The sequence below is a fragment of the Lagenorhynchus albirostris genome, chromosome 19 (assembly GCF_949774975.1).
Source record: "Lagenorhynchus albirostris chromosome 19, mLagAlb1.1, whole genome shotgun sequence".
NCBI lineage: Eukaryota > Metazoa > Chordata > Mammalia > Artiodactyla > Delphinidae > Lagenorhynchus > Lagenorhynchus albirostris.
Genome location: NC_083113.1, coordinates 10,581,336 through 10,594,752, shown reverse-complemented (window position 1 = coordinate 10,594,752; position 13,417 = coordinate 10,581,336).

The following is a 13,417-nucleotide window of genomic DNA, read 5'->3' as shown; positions in this document are numbered from 1 at the left end:
CGGGGCCGGAGATGGGAGGCGGAGGCGGCCGCTAGTGGGGACCCGGGGGGCGGCGAGCGCGGGCGGCAGCGGTGGCTGGGCTGCCGGTGGCTGCTGGCCCGAGCATCTTCTTCCCGGAGGCTCCCACAGCGGCCTGGCCCCTCCCACCCGCGCAAGGTCACGCCCATGCAGGTCAGGGCCACGCCCTTCGACGCCCCATTGGCCTGTCCTTGAATCCTGGACCACGCCCCCAGAGTTGACTACGCCCCTCCCCGCAGCTACGCGAGGGACCAGGCTCTCCCAGGCTGCAATAACCCTGGGCTCCTCCAGTTTCCCCACCCCTCGCCTGTAATGAGCGTTTATTGAACAAGTACTTACCATGTGCCAGGTCCGGTTCTAATTACCATGTGCCAGGTCCGGTTCTAAGTAAGCACGTCACAAACATTATCACATTTAATTCCTAGAGCAACCAATTCTGTGAGGTACTCCTGTTACCCCCGTTTTACAGATGAGGAAACTGAGCCTCAGCCACTTGACATCACTTGGTTGCTAAAAGAAATCCCACTTCACATATCTCGCATCCCCGACAGCTGAGAAATTGCTCCTCAAATCTTTCATCTATCCCTTGAAGAATCGACACAGAGTTACTGCAAGGGCTTAGGGGATTGAGTTCAATGAACACCTGACTTACAAAATGTAGTGCTTGAGCCTAGCACCCAACTGACACTCAATTCAATCAATGGCACTTATGAACCTACAAAGTGCCAGGCACTGTCCCAAACACTGGGATACAACAGGGGACTAAACAGTCTTGGCCCTTAAAGAGTAAGTATTACTATTCACGTCATTAAGAAAACCTGATTTTCATATGACAGATGGAGGCCCAGGAATGTGGAATGTAGCTTGTCCAAGGGTGTATAGGTAGACAGAGGGAAAACTGGGATTCAAACATAGGCCAAGCTTAATTTCAGAGCCCAAAGTCACTGGAAGTAGGGGCCCCTTCCTTAGAATGGATCATTGCTAATATTTAATTTTGTCTGATACATGAATTTTCTTCTCCCTGGATTTCTGGTCTCCAAGGATTCTTTTTCCTTCCTAGGTCAGCCAGAGGCAAGATTAGGCTCAGAGGGGGCCTGGATGGGGGTAATTGTGGCAGCTGGGGGGCCCCTCCCTCTGCTCCACCCCACTCCTGTCCCTCCCTTGCCACGCTCTCAGGTCCCCAGGATGGGGAGGGTAGCAGATGGCCTGGGGTGGATGGGGTGGCCGCCCATCTGTCCCCTCCCCCCCATTGTCCCCAGAGTCAAAGGGGATGGGAGGGGGTTGTGGTCCACTGCAGTCTGGATCCTCCCCCTCCATCTTCTTGGAGGGAGCTGAGGAGCTGGTTGCCATGGAGACAGAGAAGAGGCAGAGGGATGCAGGGAGATACTGGGGTCAGGCAGAGATCCACACCTTAGACCTTCGAGTCACATGTAGTCACACCACACAGGTATATATATCCCAACATCCGTGGAGTAAGGTGTGAAATTCCCCCCAACACACACAGAGTCACACAGGTCCCCCTGCAGACACACAGGTGCACACTCAACAATTTTACACAGGCACACTCTAATGTACGAAGAAGACTCACAGGGAATAGGCATACACACACATCCACACACACCCATAATGCACCTTCACTCATGTGAATGTGCATTATGCATTATACACATTCACAAAGCCACGCCACAGGTTCTCATGCACAAATAGATACATAATCTAATATCTGAGTATGTCCCAGGTGCACCTATTCAGAGCCAAAACAAATCCACACTTGGCCACACACATAATGAGAATTTACACGTACAGGATCAAAGCTACAAGACATACACAACCTATGTTACATAAGGCATACATGTTAGTGACGTGATAGATAGACTGACAAACAGACTCAATTGTGTCTTCCACACTAATTGCGGAATCACACACATTTAGATACATGACCCACGTAGACTAATGCACAAAATGCATGGGACCTCGCAGGCCACTCAGCAACACACACCGCACACATGGAGTCAGGGTGCTGCTCAGCCCCCACCCTCAAGTCATGCCTGCAGCCCCAGTTCCACACACACACCCCAAGCCCTCCCATTTGGACACACACAACAGCACGGTCGGTCACGCACTCACACTCACACACAAACACAAACCTCCTCCTAGATATTTTTAAACCCAGGCTAGTTCTGCTGCTATGGCAACCGCCCCAAACCCATTGCCATAGCAACACAACGTCAGCCTTCCAAGCACCAAATCCTGGGGGATTGCAGGGCCCCAATCAGAGGCCGGTGCAGGGGGAGGCTGCACCCTCTGCCATCATCTGTGCCACCCCAGTACCCCCACCCTAGAACCTTTAGGGAAGCAGTCACCCTAGGCTGGTCAGGGGCTGGAACCAGGGATACAAGACCCCCAGACTGAGCTGGAGACAGGGGCAGCTCTCAACTTGCTTTCTCCTCCTGCCCCACCACAGCTTTATGGAGGGGCTCATGGGACAAAAGTCAGCCTGTACTGGACACACGCAAGCCTGGCTTTGAAACCTGGCTCTGCCATTTACAGGCTGTGTGACTTGGGCACGTCTTTACCCTCTCTGAGTCTCCTGTTCCTTAATTCGGAAAATGTCGTTGCTGCTGATACTAACATCCCAAAGGACTATTGTGACTAGGTGGTTAAAAGCCCAGGCAGATCTGCATCTAAATTCTGACTCTCCTGCTTCCTAGCTGTGTGAACTCAGGCAAGGGCCTCCCTTTCTCCGCGACAAACTTCGGGGGCAAATAGTAGTCTAATTACATAGAGATGTTGGGAAGATTCCCAACCAAGGGGTGTGGCCACTGATCTAAGAACTTTACACTTATCTCAACTTATTTAAGTCTTGAGCATGGCTTTATGGGTAGTTACTATTATTATTCCTATCTTGCAGTAAAGGAAACAGGTTCAGCGAGCTTGCCTCGGATCACACAGCTACAAAGTTTTGAAGCATGAGATTTGACAGTCAAAGATGCGTCCTTAGCCATTTCTCTCTCTTGCCTCTCAAAGAGGGGAGTTTGGAGAAGAGTGATAGAATGGTGGATTCTTGGAAATGCTTTCTGGCCTCGGTTTTCTAGCCTGCAAAATGGGGGTTCAACCAGTACTGCTGGCTGGGATGTTGAAGGATCTCTGAGTCAGCTCGCACCTGGAGGCTCTGGGGATGAGCCGGCACAGCTGAGTTCTTTGTGTAGGTGGGGAGCAGACTAGGAGGGGCAGGGCCAGCGGGCGAGTGAGCAGGCTCAGGGAGGGAGGTTGGCTGGGACTCAGGCTCTGCTCTCCTCCTTCCCAGCCTGGTGACCTCAGGCATGGGCTTTCTCCAGTATGAGCCTCAGTCTCACCATCTGTCAACTGGGAATCATTAACAGTGCTTGGGGTGTGGCCGGGTGTCCAAGACCAAAGCAGGTAAAATCACTTGGCATGGGTCCCAGCAAAGAGAGAAATCTAAGCTGATATTAACATCATCCATCCAGTCTGTACATGGGATTTAGGAGAGGCAGGTCTGTGTAGTGCGGGGTTTGGCAAAATGTTTTGACCCACAGTAAGAAATACATTTACATCATGATTCCAAGACATATGACACTGAAACAAAAGTTTCTTTTTTTTTAAATTTTATTTGTATTTTGGCTGCGTTGGGTCTTCCTTGCGAGGGCTTTCTTTAGTTGCGGCAAATGGGGGTTACTCTTCGGTGCGGTGCGTGGGCTTCTCATTGCGGTGGCTTCTCTTGTTGCGGAGCAAGGGCTCTAGGCGCACAGGCTCAGTAGTTGTGGTGCAAGGGCTTAGTTGCTCCGCAGCATGTGGGATCTTCCCGGACCGGGGATCAAATCCATGTCCCCTGCATTGGCAGGCAGATTCTCAACTACTGCGCCACCAGGGAAGTCCCCAAAAGTTTCTTGAAATCATACTTCACCTATACCTTAGTCTATACTATGTCTATACTATGTGCACAGACTCTGATCTAGTCTAGGCTATTGAAAAATGCTGGTTGATTTCACAGTCCACTAACCAGTTGTGACACGCAGTATGAAAAACCCTGGAGTGGAGGTTATGAGGTGGAATCCTGGAATCATTGGAGGATTTTAAGCAGGGGAGTGACATGGGCATCAAAGGGGCAATGGAGGGGAAGGAGCCAGCCTGGGGGCTGGGATTGAGCCAGAACAGACTCCAGGGAGGAGGGGTTCTTTGCCTGGACCCCAGTAGGGGCAGGAGAGATGGAAGGGTGTGATCAGAACCCAACGTACAGGGCTTCCCTGGTGGCGCAGTGGTTAAGAATCCACCTGCCAATGCAGGGGACACAGGTTCGAGCCCTGGTCCGGGAAGATCCCATGTGCCGTGGAACAACTAAGCCCGTGAGCCACAACTACTGAGCCTGCGCTCTAGAGCCTGCAAGCCACAACTACTGAAGCCAGTGAGCCACAACTACCGAAGCCCGTGTGCCCAGAGCCCGTGCTCAACAGGAGAAGCCACCACAATAAGAAGCTCGCGCACCACAATGAAGAGTAGCCCCCGCTTGCCGCAACTAGAGAAAGCCCGTGCGCAGCAACGAAAACCCAATGCAGCCATAAATAAATTAATTAATTAAATTAAAAAAAAAAAGAACCCAACATACAGAGCAGTTAACGCAGGGTATAGCACACAACGTGTAGTAGCTACAAGTGTCAACCCTAAAGGCAGATCCTCACTCATCCACCTGACAAAAAAAATGTTTGAGCACTTACTATATGTTGGGCATTGTTCTAGGCACTGGACATATGGCAGTAAACAAAACAGACACAAATTCCTGACCTCATGAGCTCACATTCTGGAGGTAGACAATAAACAAGCAAAAGAAGTAAAACATAGTCTGTTTGATGATGGTAAATGCCGTGAAGAAAAATACATTAAGGAAGGGGGATGAGGGACTGGGGTGCAGGGGAATGGAGGGAGGCTGCAGTTTGTTTTTTGTTTGTTTGTTTTGTCCGAGCAACGCAGCTTGTGGGATCTTAGTTCCCCGGCCAGGGACCGAACCTGGGCCCTCAGCAGTGAGCGTGTGGAGTCCTGGACCACTGGACCACCAGGGAATTCCCTGCAATTTTAAACAGGGTGACAAGGAAGGCTTCGCTTGAGGGGGTGACATTTGAGCAGAATATGAAGGAGGTTAGGGAGTGGGCCATATGGGTCTCTGGGGGAAGAGCAGGTGCAAAGGCCCTGAGGCTGGAGTGCACCTGGTCTGTTGGAGGAAGAAGGAGGAGCCCAGGGAAGCTAGAGAAGCGTGGGGAGGCGAGAGCAGGAGGGATGAGGCCAGAGAGTTAGGCAGGGAACACACTGTATCTGCCTTGAGGGCCACTGTAAAGACTTAGCTTTGACACTGAGTGAGATGGGCAGCTTGGGGGGGTTTTGAGGAAAGATCTCAGTTGACTTAGGCTTTATCACAAGATCCTTCTGGCTGCACATGAAGAACACTATGTGGGGGGCTGGGGTAGAAGTAAGGAGCCCAATGAGGAGGTGAGAAGTGCTGGTGGCTGGACCAGGGCGGTAGATAGCAGTGCAGCTGGGGAGATGTCACTGGAGTCCTAGTTCTTCCATGTGACTCTGGGCAAACCATTTCACCTCTCCAGAGCCTCAGTTTCCCCATTTACAAATGGGAGTGATGATAAAGCACTCACCTCTCAGGGCTCCTGTCTGGTCTCCGTGTGGCAGAGCATGAATAGCCCTTGACACAGAATGTGTACTCAACAAACATTGCCTGCCATTGTCATTGATATTATCCTCCGGGCTCCCAGACCAGAGAGGTTCCGTGTCCTGTCCAGTGGGGCAAGGATGGGCTTTGGGAAAGAGGATGAAGAGAGGAGGTCTGATCTTGAGTGATGATCTTATATTTATCTGATCCTGGGTATATTTGAGTCAGAGAATCTTGGAGCAAAAATTCTTGTGCTGAGGGTCTTTTATTCCTAATAGCCTTTTTCGTAGGATGGGGAAATGAAGATCTGGAGAACGGTTGTATCTTGTCCAGGAGCCCACAGTGAGTTGGGGGCTGAGCCAGGGCTAGACTCCATCCCCCTCTCCTGTCTCTCAAGCATGTGTTCACGATCCTGGCTGCCTCCTTGGTGATCATGGCATCTGACCACATCCCCTCCTCCCCCCACGCCCGCCAAGCCTCAACATCTTCCTATGACTTCCTACTGCCTCTGGGATAAATTCCAAACTCTCCCAGTCGCTCGGGCCAAAAACCTTGCATTCGCCCTTGACACCCCCTCTTTCCCTCACACCCACATCCAATCCATCAGCAAACTTTTGCTGTGGCACCTTTAAATTCCAAGTCTGACCCCGTCTCGCCACCTCTATCAACATCATCAAAGTCCAGGCCCCCATCGGTTCCCATCTGGACTCCCACAGGGGCCCCTTTCCTGGGATCCTGGCTTCTGCCCTTACCTATCCTTTTGACAGCAGCTGAGCCATCCTTAAAAAAGGCAAGTCAGATCAGACACTGTGCTGTATGCAAGAGAAACAAAAATGGGGTATCTGTAAGAACACTGAGGGACGATATAGATTTCTTGCCTTAGGCCTGGTGGAGGGAGAAGTTTTCTTTGCATCTTTCCACCGCGTGTGGTTGGGGAAACCGAGGCATGAAGAGGTTAAGTCACTTGCAGCAGAGCTTGGAATTGAACTCTGACAGCCTGGCTGATGAAGCTACCCCCTTAACTTTATCACACTGCCTCTCTTCCTCAGGAGTTCTTCTCTTTTCAGTTGAATTTCTAGGTACACCCTCACCCCTTCCATAACCACCCCCCTCCCTGGGAACTTCCATGCTACTCGAGCTTAGAACCACCAGTGCATAGGCTGAAGCTGATTCTACGCAACCGCCTTTGGTGGAATTTAATTTTAGTAATTTCCCCCCTTCATCTGCCCGCTCCCATAGGCACCCACTCTAGCGTGCTTAATTTGGGGCCCCCAGTCCTTCTATTCTTTTACAAAGATCCCTATGTATCCTTAAGGTCAGTCTTGTTGTCTGTGTTTTAAATTTGCAAAAATGTCACTGAGCGAAGAAACGCATTATCTTTCTTTCTTTGTGTGTGTGTGTGTGTGTTTTGTTTGTTTGTTTTGAGAGCTCTCGATGTGGCTGTGCTTATTTCTAGCTCCTGAGGAGTGAGTCTTATAGACTCTGGAGAGGCTGCCTGGGTTCAAGTCCCGGCCCGGCTGCCCACTAGCTGAATGACCTTGGGCAAGTTACTGAACTTCTCTGGGCTTTGGTTTCTCTATCTGTAAAATGGGGGTTGTTAAATCATGGTACCTTTCTCACAGATTCGTTGCAAGCTGACATCTTAAAGCATTTAGGAAGCATTATTAAGTATGGCATGAATGTCAGCTTCTACCTCTTATACTACTGTGGGATGTTCCAGGATATATTTTCCATTCCACTTATTTAAAAATTTATTTTATTGATATTGTTGATTTACATTCCATTTTTTGAGACTTAATGATGGACATCAAATTCTTTCCAACTCTTTGCTACCTAAACTCCACTCAAGGCTCATCCTCATACACATCTCATTTGGACAGTGGGGAAATGAGGTTATCCGGCATCCTCAGATTTTTTTTTTTTTTTGCGGTACGCGGGCCTCTCACTGTTATGGCCTCTCCCGTTGCGGAGCACAGGCTCCGGACGCGCAGACTCAGCGGCCATGGCTCACGGGACCAGCTGCTCCGCGGCATGTGGGATCTTCCCGGACCGGGACACGAACCTGTGTCCCCTGCATCGACAGGCGGACTCTCAACCACTGCGCCACCAGGGAAGCCCCATCCTCTGATTTAATTTCTCAAAGTATTGTCAGATTGTTGTCTGGAAAGGATACACCTATTCATACTTCAGTGCCCAATGACCTGCTCTTCCACATACTTCTCCAGAACTTGGTGTTCTTAGACTGTCTAATTTTGGCCAATCTAATGGATTTGAAAGTATTGCTGGGCTTCCCTGGTGGCGCAGTGGTGAAGAACCCACCTGCCAATGCAGGGGACACGGGTTCAAGCTCTGGTCCGGGAAGATCCCACATGCCACAGAGCAACAAAGCCCGTGCGCCACAACTACTGAACCTGAGCTCTAGAGCCTGCATGCCACAACTACTGAAGCCCATGCGCCTAGAGCCCGTGCTCCGCAACAATAGAAGCCACCGCAGTGAGAAGACCGCGTGCAGCAATGAAGACCCAACGCAGCCAAAAATAAATAAATAAAATAAATAAATTTATTTTAAAAAAAGAAAGCATTGTTTTGTATACTTTCTTATGTAGATCAATGAAGCTTCCCTGGGTTGCTTTAGTTTGCATCTCCGCTCAGAATTACTACAAACTTACCTGTGTGTGTGTGTGTGTGTGTGTGTGTGTGTGTGTGTGTGTGTGTGGTTTTGAATGCTAACACTTTAATATTTTAGCCACTGTCACGGTAAACAAGGGAACATAATAGTACCTCCTTCCTATATCGTGATGATAATTGCCACTGTTTATTATATGTTTACTACATGGCAGGCACTTGGCTAAGGACTTTACCTGTATTAACTCATTTATTCTTCACAAAAACACTAATGAGGCACATGCTCCTGGTATCACCCCCGTTTTACAGATGAGAAAACTGACACACAGAGAAACTGGCTAGAAGGAGCAGAGCTGGGATTCAGACCCAGGCAGACACGCTCATTCACCACCTCACTACCTCTGAATGAGACGATGCATGAAAAATACCTGAGGCTTAATGAAGGCTCTGAATTATCAAAGCTGTAAAAATTTTACAAATTCTTACAAATTTGTAAAATTTTACATTTTACCAATATAGTAATAACAGCATGTCACATTAAAAAAAAAATCATGTTAGGGCTTCCCTGGTGGCGCAGTGGTTGAGAGTCCGCCTGCCGATACAGGGGACACGGGTTAGTGCCCCGGTCCAGGAAGATCCCACATGCCGCGGAGCAGCTGGGCCCCTGAGCCATGGCCGCTGAGCCTGCGCGTCCGGAGCCTGTGCTCCGCAACTGGAGAGGCCACAACAGTGAGAGGCCCGCGTACTGCAAAAAAAAAAAAAAAAAAAATCATGGTAGAATGTGTGAAACCCGGAAGGGACTCACCTGGACCTCTGTTCCACCATCCTGTAAAGGGATAAGGTTGGACAGAATCCTCATCCCTATTCGTTTCACAGTCCCTCTGTCTCCCCAAATCAAAGCACTTATAGCTATTACAGTTGCCTTCCTTTCCAGCACTCACCAGGTACCAGGTCCTGTTCCTAGCTTTTATGTGAATGAGATTGCAGGCAATTCTCACCTTACTCTCCTTCTCATCTGCCATGTGCCTGTACCTGCTGAATGTGGCTGGGCAAAGAGACACACTGCAGTGAGCCTGAGTTTACCGTAATTTCATGCCTGGAAGCCCCCCTCATGCCCATTCACTCTCCCACATTCCTGGAAGCATATTTCACACCTTCTCCTCCCTCCTTCAAACTCAACCACCTCCTCTGTGTCCTCACTCTCACCCTTGACCCTGCTCCTGTTTTAAATCCATCAGAAGAGAATTTCCGCAGATTCCCAACATATTTATCCCAGCTACCTGTACCAGAGACCCTATTCTCAGCCTTCCCTCCTGCTAATCATGGGAACCACTCCTAGCCAAGGCCACTTCTTCACGTGTGCACTACATCCCATCCCCTCTTGCCTACTCAGGGATGTAAATCAAGCAATTCTCTCCTCTCCTGTATCATCAATTCTCCCCTCTCTTCTGGATCATTCCCACTGGTGTAAAAACACGGTGTAATATAAACAAGCTTTATTAACCCCGTCTAGCTGCAGCTCCAATGATGTGCTGCTTTTTACAACAACAAAACCCGCCAAAAAAGTTATCTGTACTAATATCTCCAATTCCTTTCCTTCAGTCCTTCTTGAATCACTCCGGTTAGGGTTTGGCTCCCCCACTTGGCCAAATCACCCCTTGAGGTTATCAGGAACCTCCCTATGGCTCAATTTAATAGTTCAGTGCCCTGCCCACCCGTTACTTGAGCCTTCTCTCAGATGGTCACACCCTCTTCCTAGGTTTATTTTCATCCCTTGACTTCTAAGACACCCCACTCTCATGAATTCCCTCCTATCTCAGTGGCTGTTCCTTCCCAGACTCCTTTGTTGTTTCTTCCTCATCTTTGGGGTCTTTAAACATTGGAGGGTCTTGGGGCTCAGTCTTTGGTCCTCTTCTCTTTTTTTCTCTCCACTCACTCCTTTGGGGATGGCCTCCCCAAATCATTCATCTATCTATCTATCTACTTACCTATCTATCTATCTAGGTTGGACCTCACCCTTGAATTCAGACTCATCTATTCAGCTACCCTCTCAACACTTCCACTTGGAAATCTATTAGGTACCTCAATGCATCCAAAACCGAACTCTCGATCCCCACTCTTCCCCTGCCTCCCGCACCTGCTATTCATCTAATCTCAATAAATGGAAACTTCATCTTGGCAGCTTCTCAGCTCAAAAACCTTGCAATCATTTCTGACTCCCCTTTCTCTTCCTCCCAACACCCAATCCATCAGCAAATTCTGTCAGCTCTACCTTTAGAATAGATGCAGATTCTAACCACGTCTTTCCACCTCCATGGCTACCACCCTCAGAAAAGCCACCATCATCTCTCGTTTGAATGATTTTTGGGTAATCTTTTGCTTAAAAAATTGTTTTATTGAGGTGAAAGCCACACACCATAAAATTAACCATTTTAAAGGGCACAGACCAAAGGCATTTCATACATTCACAATGTGGTGAAAACATCATCTCTATTTAGTTCCAAAACATTTTCATCCTCCCCAAAGGAGACCCCACACCCATTAAATGATTCCCCATTCCCCTCCTTTCCACCCCCCAACTCCAGTCCCTGGCACTGCTAATCTGCTTTCTGTCTCTATGATTTGCGTATTCTGGACATTTCATACAAACGGAATCATACAATATGTGACCTTTTGTGTCTGGCTTCTTTCACTTAACACAGTGTTTCAGGGTTCATCCATGTTGTAGCATGGATCAGTACTCCGTTCCTTTTTATAGCTGAATAATACTCCATTTATGGATAGATCGTATTTTGTTTATCCTTTCATCTATTGATAGACACTTGGGTTTTTAACACCTTTTGGTTATCATGAATGGTACTGCTATGAAGATTCATGGAAAGTATTTGTTTGAACACAAGTTTTCAGCTCTCTCGGGTATATACCTAGGAGTGAAATTGCTGGGTCATTAGATAATTGTATGTTTAACTTTATGAGGAACTGCCAAAATGTTTTTCCCAGGTTGTACCATTTTATCTCATTGGAATTATTCTAACAGCCTATTCTTGCCTTTTTTTTTTTTTTTTTTTATGCAGTACGCGGGCTTCTCACTGTTGTGGCCTCTCCCGTGCGGAGCACAGGCTCCGGACGCGCCGGCTCAGCGGCCATGGCTCACGGGCTCAGCCGCTCCGCGGCACGTCGGATCTTCGCGGACCGGGGCGTGAACCCGTGTCCCCTGCATCGGCAGGCGGACTCTCAACCACTACGCCACCAGGGAAGCCTTAACAGCCTATTCTTAACAGAGTATGACTGCTCAAGACATGAGTAAAATTATGCCCCTGCTGCCCTCCACCTTCAGTGGGTCCCTTCTCACACAGCAAAGACCTCACAATGGCTTTTAAGACCCTACACAACTTGGCTTCTGGATCCCTCCCAGACTTCTTCCACCACATTCCCAGTCACTCAATATTGACCTCCTCACTGTTCTTTTTTTTTTTTTAAAGACTTTATTTTTTATTTATTTTTAATTTTTGGCTGTGCCGCATGTGGGATCTTAGCTCCCCAACCAGAGATTGAACCCGTGTCCCCTGCAGCGGAAGTGCCACGTCTTCACCACTGGACCATCAGGGGAGTCCCCTCACTGTTCTTTAAATGCATCAGGCATGCTCCCAACCTCAAGGCCTTTGCACTCACTGTTTCCTTTTCCTGGCATGCTCTACCCCTGGACCACAAGGCTGGTTCCTTCACTTACTTCCGGTCTCTGCTCTAAGCCAGCTTCGCTGAGACACTTCTCTGACCATCCTGTCCCCTTTACTCTGCTTTATTTTCTCCACAGCACTTATCACCACCTGACATTTATTTATTTGCATTTTATTGTTTGTCTCACTTTCACTAGAGCATGGGCTTTTTCTGCCTGTTCACTGAGGTACCTACTCTCAGCACATAGTGTCTGGAATATAAAAAAGTGCCTGGAATATAGCAGGTGTTTAGTAAACAGTTGATGAATGAATGAATGCACTGAACTCCATTTACAGATGAAGAAAGCGAAGCTCACAGAAGACGTATGGCTTATGGACAGTCCCAAGCTGGTAAGAGGAAGCCTTGAGAGATTATTTTTTTTCCATATGCTTTGGGATTCTAATCCAGGTCTCTCTGATTGCAAACCCCCAAGTTCTTTTTTTTTTTTTTTTGCGGTATGCGGGCCTCTCACTGCTGTGGCCTCTCCCGTTATGCGCAGGCTCAGCGGCCACGGTTCATGGGCCCAGCTGCTCCGTGGCATGTGGGATCTTCCTGGACCGGGGCACGAACCCGTGTCCCCTGCATCGGCAGGCAGATTCTCAACCACTGCGCCACCAGGGAAGCCCCCCACCCCCACAAGTTCTTAATAGGACTCTTTAGTGGACTTTATGTTGGGGCCTCCTAATAACCCCAAATGTTAGTCTTCTAGCAATACTCAATCTATAGGTGGGAAAACTCACACCCAGAGAGGGAGGGGCTCCCCACAGCCAGTTGGTGGCAGTGTCAGGACGAGCTATTATGCTTCAGGGCAGGATTTCTGGCATTAGCCTCTGGCACACAGTGGACATTCAATTCAATAGATGCATGATGACAGGTATTCAGAGTGGATTTATAGTAAAGCTCACATAAGCTTCAGGGCCCCTGATTTGCATAGGCCCTTCCATGGCCCTAGCAAGGTGTTCCTGTGGGCTGATGTTTTTGTAAGATTCGCAAAAGGAAGGTATTTAAAATGCAACTGGTTAAGACCACTGGTTTTTCCCAGTTCTATGTCCCTCTGTTGCATTTCTCTCTACCACGGGTGGGGCTGGAGTCACCTTGGTTACTGGTGGGATCTAGGTGAGGGGAAGGTGAGTTGAGGATACATTTAGGTCGGGTTCCATGGGATGTTCTGATGTGGTTCATAGACACTTTCAGCTGTACTTAAATTACCTAACTAGTTGTCCTGGTGTCTGGAATGGCTTCCAGAATAATCTTATTGTCCAGGGCGCTAACTGACTAGTTACAAGGCCAGTCTGTTGTGGTATGAATGGTCCTCTAGTGGTCTACTCCAGAAGCACCTGCATAATGAAAGGGAGTCAAGAATTAAAAGGACTGAGCTAGAAG